The sequence below is a fragment of the Pteropus medius genome, unplaced genomic scaffold (genome assembly GCF_902729225.1).
Source record: "Pteropus medius unplaced genomic scaffold, Ma_sr-lr_union100, whole genome shotgun sequence".
NCBI lineage: Eukaryota > Metazoa > Chordata > Mammalia > Chiroptera > Pteropodidae > Pteropus > Pteropus medius.
Window position 1 is genome coordinate 27433156 of NW_024349802.1, and position 5594 is coordinate 27438749.

General features: G+C 39.1%; 1 pseudogene; it reads right to left on the reverse strand.

Moving 5' to 3' along the window:
- Window positions 1-935: 935 nt before the first annotated feature.
- Window positions 936-1054, reverse strand: LOC120581844 (uncharacterized; annotated as a pseudogene).
- Between the last annotated feature and the right edge of the window lie 4540 nt (window positions 1055-5594).

Below are 5594 nucleotides of genomic sequence, written 5' to 3' on the forward strand. Positions count from 1 at the left end.
TTACACATTCTTGGACTGACCCTCAATATTGGTGCAACATATGGAAACAATTAAAATACATCAGAAATTCTAAGTAGAAGAGATTCTTTTTCACTATGTCAATAAGGAAACTCCTCATGAAGGTAGAGTAAGGGCTTTAAAGCATGAGTAGAATTTTTATTGATATAGATAGAAGGAAATTCTATGCTCTTAAAAAATATATGACAGTTTTCTTGCTTAAAAGGTAAGGTTTGACTGATCTGCAAAGTTGTCTTATGTGAAATACTTAATTTATCAATAATGCCTGATAAAGGAGATGTATTTTATAAAGAATTTGCTATTGAGGGTAGGGACGGGGAGCAAATATGAATATTTTTATTGTCTGATTAAGCTAAATGGATATAAAACAAAATGTCATTGGCTCTGTGAGCTTTTTCTTTCTAATTGTGTTTTTCACACAATTGTACGTTATATATCTTAATGAAAATGAGGCTCAAGAGATGCTCTTAAAATCCAGGAGGGGAAATTAGAATGCATTGCCCTTGATTGAAGCATTTGTTATTTTAGAGGAAAAAAGCATCAGTGGTCACTTATAAATGGTGAGTCTGACCTACATTGCAGAGCTAGCAAATTTCCTTGGGAACCTGATCAATAACACACCATTAAAAGAGGACCTTGCTAATAGCCTTTCCTTAGAAAAAGCTAAGGTTGACAGTCAAGAAAACAATTTGTTCAATTTCCTCTACTCTCCTGGAATTCTCATCAGATAAAATTGCTCCTTATTTCATAGTCATGAAAACATTTTATTTAAAATAATAATATTGATGTTCGTTGTATTTTTATTTTATTTTATTTTATTTATTTTTATAGATGAGGCAACCCTTGGTTGACCTCACAGATTGCAAGGATCTTGTCAGCTTACAATCCCTTATTTTTTTTTAATTTTTAATTTTTTACACCTACAGCATTTGGTCTTCCTAGGTGGTCTCCCATCCAAGTACTAATGAGGCCCAATCCTACTTAGCTTTCGAGATCATATGGGATCGGGCTTGTTCAGGTTAGCATGGCTGTAGACTCATTTATATCAAACATACTTATTGTATTTTTGATATAAAAGTTATACATAAGGCCTGCTGAATAATTATGGTAGCAGGCTAGCTGTGCCTGATAACCTGTCTTCCAACTTCCATTACAGTACCTTGAAAAGATGCACAGTTAAGACCCAAACTGGCAACAAAAGAGGAAACTAATGGAAAGACAGAAAGTCAAAGTCTGCATGAAATTTCTACTATCATTGATGGAGATGAATTGAGAATCTTATTCTTGGACTACCATACCACCTGCCCATGCTTTACATCAGAACTATATAGTCTCAAAGATGACAAGAGGAGATAGTAAGTCAACCCCTACAGAAAGGCAGCTGTCCTTAAAATCAGGATTTCTCAACCTTGGCACTATTTACTTGGGACCAGGTAATTCTTTGTAGTGGGGGCTGTTCTGTGTATTGTGAAATGTGCAACAGCATCCTAGTCTCTATTCACTAGATTTTTGAAGTACTCTTTACCTTCACCCCTAGTTGTGACAAGCAAAAATGTTTCCAGACATGGCCAACTTCCTTGAGGGGCAAAATGGACTATCTTGAGAATGTTGACCTAAAAAACTAGAATAGCCAGAGCTTGGAGATTCCTCTCTGTCCCATCTCTCTTTTGCTACCATTAGATCCTCTTTTTTCATTTTTTATGACAGGAGTTCAAGGGGGACAGACTGCAGTGCTCTGAAGTCTGAGGCACCTTGTTCCTAAAAAAAAAAAAAAATTTAAAAAGTGCATTTGGAACCCAATTCATCCATGGTGCTAGAAGTTAAACTAATAGTTACCTTTGAGGGAGAGGAGACAAAGGTGGCTTCTGTAGTGATAGAAATATTCCATAAATTGATCTGGTGGTGGTTAAACATGTGATAAAATTCATTGAGTCCATCTGTTTAGCTGCATACATTTATTTAAGTTATATCTCAGTCAACAGCAACAACAACAACGACAACAACAATGAAAGGCTTGGGAGAAAGAAAACCCAACATGGGGCATGTCAAAAGGAAAAGGGCAAGGGACCATTTCTTTGAAGATTGTAGAGAGAACATACCTCTGAAATTAAAAGATGTAAACATTTATGAATGCACATGCTTGCATCAAATAGCTTCTCATGTAGTCCATGCCAGCGGTCCTCCATAATCTCTATGACACAAAGGGAAAATTAGCATTAAAAGCTGGGGCTGTTATTCAACCTATTGTCATAATCTTGGAGATTTTTCAGCAAACTGTGAGGAGAATGGATTGGTTCTAAAAATGCATGAGATGGCCTATCAAACTGTACCAACAGAAGCAGACTCCGCAGGCTCACTAGGAAGTCAAGAAAGAGAAGCTCCATATCATTCATTTGCCTGCCTCCTTGAATGCAAGCATTGTACTAGCTAGTATTCTATGCAGCTCTTCTTCTATCACACAGGTACCATTTTTTAAGGCAGAGACTTCTCTGTTCCCCATCTCTCTAGTAACATCAATTCTTCTACATCTAAATCTAGAGAGCAATATCCTAGACAATGCTATGGCAGAGTAAAGTGCAAGGGGCCAGCAATGGCTTATTGTTTTAGAGAATACACAAATAAAGCATTGTATCAGGAGTCATGACAGTGAGCAAGAAGTATGCATTAAGTCAGGCTTGACATGTGTGTAGAGCAGTCAGAATTCCTGAGTGGTCAATGTAATAGTGGCAGATCTGGCACCTTAAATCACGTATCATTTATGTAACAATGATGTGCATACTACACTTATGATAAATCCTCTAGCTTCTACTTCTAACCATATTTCCATCTCTAATCCTCCCCCATATAGAGATTTAGGAGGCTGCTGCTAAAAGCAGCAGTATGCCCAGAGTGGTCAGTGCATCTGCCATTTCATAGATTCCAGCAGGTCCTTATTTTGAATGTGATCATTCTGTCCACAGTGGTTAGAATGCTTGAAATGGTTAATGTGTTGAGTGTAATTTATCTCTTAGGTCTTCAGTGTGTTCATAGTGGTTAATTTGTCTAGACCAAAAGGGCCTGCACTGTTCATTTGTATTTCTTTGGCATCTTCTCTAGGCCTAGATGAACTCTAGTATGTTTAGGAGGTAAAGTGACCTGAGGACATACATGTCCATGGGCTTTTTGCATGCCACTCTGGGACATGAGTTTCTACTGTCCCAGGATTGTTCTGTTGGCTTGGCTGTTCAGGCTCTTAAATAGCCTACCTCCTCTCCCAAAGATGAAGGAACCACCCCTGACCTGCCCATCCTAGCTCTAGCAGCTCCCCACCAGGGATGTTCAATAAGAATGAGACTGACTAGTTTACCTTGTCCAAACTCCAGCCTGAGACCCAAGAGACCTTACCGCTTAGCCTTCTACCAGTCTTTCTCTCTCATCTAGCATTTTCAGAGTTTAAGGAACCCCTGCCATCGATGACCTCCACATATTTCTCTTTCACCTCCTGGCTTTGTGTAGTAAGAGCCATTATTCACTGAATCTCTCATTTATTAGCATTCAATCAGCAAACATTTATTTAGCATCTACTGTACTCCAGGCATTACTTTAAGGGTGAAGGCTATAGCAGTATATGAGACAGACAAGATTCTCATTCTCTTGGAGCTTATTTCCTAGTGAGAATATACACCAAGTAAATAAACAATCAGACAAGTATATATTAGATAATAATGAGTACTATGATACAAATAAAACCTGGATATGTGATATTGACTGGGGTGGGAAGTACTGAGAAAGTGTAGTTGTTTGCCTAGCAAATAAGAATGCCAAAGATCTAGGAAAGTCTTAAAATAGCCCCAGGATTATTGACACTTATTTCTGCTTGTTTCTTCCAAAACAAACTACTTCCTAAATATCCATGTGTTCCCTTACCCCAGAAAGGCTGAGTAATCCAGCTTTAATGCTTGGCTCAGGTTAATATCACCCATTCATGGTAGCACCATCCCCTTGTCAGTGATTGGTCTAAAGATCTGGGCCTAAGTCAATCAGCACAGAGCATTTTCCTGTTAATAGGGCTTGGTTCAGGAATAGGCATAAGATCTAATTTGAGTCAATGAGATGTGTAGGGAAGTTTTCTAGAAATGTCTTTCTATGTTTTAATGTAAAGAGATGATCTGACTTTCTTACTAGCTGTGAACAAGGAAGCGATCTGATGCAGTTGTTCTTGGCAGCTGGCCTATGAATATGAAGGAAATACTCCTTAGAGGAAATCTGATCTCTAGATAGCTGAGTGTAGAGAAGGAAATTATCTGCTTCTTGAGGACATCAGTGAACCCCTAAGCCAACCCATATTGAAAGCCTGCTCTTCATCACTCATCATTCTTGTGCAGGCCACAGCTTCTGTTTGTTTATGCACACAGCAGGCCAGAGAGGCCCCAGGAGCAGCCCTCAACCAGTGATGGATGAGAGGTGATAAATAACTACCTCAGCTTTCCTGTCTGTTGCTTGAGACAACTCCAAACATCACATGTGATAGACAAGCGCTCTCCAAGAAGAGAATGTTTACCCTGAGCTGTGAATGACAACAAGAAGTCATCTTGTGGGAAGAGTGTACACAGCTGAGGCATAGGTTGGCAAAGACCCTAATGTGGGATTTGTTTTGGCATCTTCCAGAATCAGAAAAAAGGAGGGCAAGTACGGCTGGGCCCTGGGTAGCTGACAGCGGGAGGTCTAGAATCAGGGAATCTGGCTAAGTCCTCCTCCTCATCTTGCTTGCAGTTTGGTCTTGAGCAAGTTATTTAGCCCTTTTGAGTTTTTCCTCACCTTTTAATGGGCTTAATAATAGCACCCCTATGACAGGGCTGTTATAAGAATCAAATAAGCTCATAAATGTGAAATGTTTATCACAGTCCCTGGCCCACAGTAGTTATTCTCTCATCTAGATTAGGTTTGCTTGCCTAATGTTCAATTTGCCATGGAGTTTATATCCTTTCGGGGTCATTGTCAGAATGAGCAGAATAAAATCACACCCAGCTGAACCCTGAGACAACAGAGTGCAAATTGCCACTGGTAAACCCTGAGGAACCATAACTAAGCATTTTTTTTTTTTAAATAGAGAGATTATCTGGGCCCATTTAGAGTTTTAGCTGCCCCAGTGTTTATCTCCTTGCCAGGAAATCTAGAAGCATGCCTTCAATGTTTACGAAATTTAAGATAAGTGTATCATCTGAGCAAGAACATATCGCCTCTCCTGTAGGAACATCAACTGCAAACTATCAAAAGAGAGTCTGTCAAAATACATAAAGATTGTGGCCCACAATAAACACTTTGGCCAATTTTTCCATCACATAAAATTAAAAACCTACTACAGACATGTTATAGAGAAAAACTTGAAGTGCTAATTTGGTTCTAATGGAACACACATAATTGATTACCTGATGGACCTTGACATATGTATTGGGGGCTGCCTTGAAAAGCTGCCTCCAGACTAGGCTCTCCAACAGATATTATTACTCTAGGAAAGATCCTGAAGTAGCCCTTATAAAGAGCACCAACAAAAATACTACTGCCTCTTTAGACTATGTTCAGACCATGTTTAGACC